The sequence below is a fragment of the Pteropus alecto genome, unplaced genomic scaffold (assembly GCF_000325575.1).
Source record: "Pteropus alecto unplaced genomic scaffold, ASM32557v1 scaffold88, whole genome shotgun sequence".
In the NCBI taxonomy this organism is placed as follows: Eukaryota; Metazoa; Chordata; class Mammalia; order Chiroptera; family Pteropodidae; genus Pteropus; species Pteropus alecto.
In genome coordinates, this window is record NW_006494611.1 from 1,903,477 (window position 1) to 1,904,462 (window position 986).

Below are 986 nucleotides of genomic sequence, written 5' to 3' on the forward strand. Positions count from 1 at the left end.
GTCTTGGAAAATTTTTTGGATGACACCACAGGCTTATACAACAAAAGCAAAGATCAACAAATGGAACTATATCAAACTCAAAAGCTTCTGCACAGCAAAAAATTAAAATGAAAAGACAACTTGCAGAATGAGAGAAAATTTTTGCAAACCATATCAGATAAAGGGTTAATATCCAAAAAATATAAAGAATTCATACAACTTAATTTAAAAAATATGATTAAGAAATGGGCAGAAGAACTAAATAGACATTGTCCAAAGAGGACATCATGGTCAGCAGGCAAATGAAAAGATATTCAACATTGCCAATCAGGAAAATGCAACTCAGAACCACAATGAGATAGCACCCCACACATGTTAGCATGGCCATCATCAAGAAGACAAGATATAACAGGTGCTGCTGAGGATGTGGTGAAAAGGATACTCCCATGCATTATCAGCAATGTAAATTGGTCCAAGCACTATGGAAAACAATATAGAGGTTCCTCAAAAAATTAAAAAATATATCTATCATATGATTCAGCAATTTCATTTCCGAGTGCATACCCAAAGGAAATGAAAACAGGATTTTGACAAGATATATGCATTATTCACAATAGCCAAGATATGGAAACAACTCAAATGCTTATCAATGGATGAATAAAAAAGATGTGGTACATATACACAATTAAATACTATTTAGCTATCAGAAAGGACGATATCCTGCCATTTGCAACAATAGAGATGGACCTTGGGCACATGTTTAGCAAGGTAAGTCGGAGAAAAGTTCTGTATGATCTCTCTCACAAATGGCTTCTGCCTGCCCCTCTGATCTCATCTCATGCCCCTCTCCCCTCACCCACTGTGCTGCCATCTCACTGCCTTTCCTTCTGTTCCTGAAATTTGCCAAATTTATTCATACCTCAGGGACTTTGCACTACTGTTCTTTCTGCACGGAATGTTCTTCTCTGCTAAATCTTCATGTGGCTGACTCCTTTTCTTTTGGAACT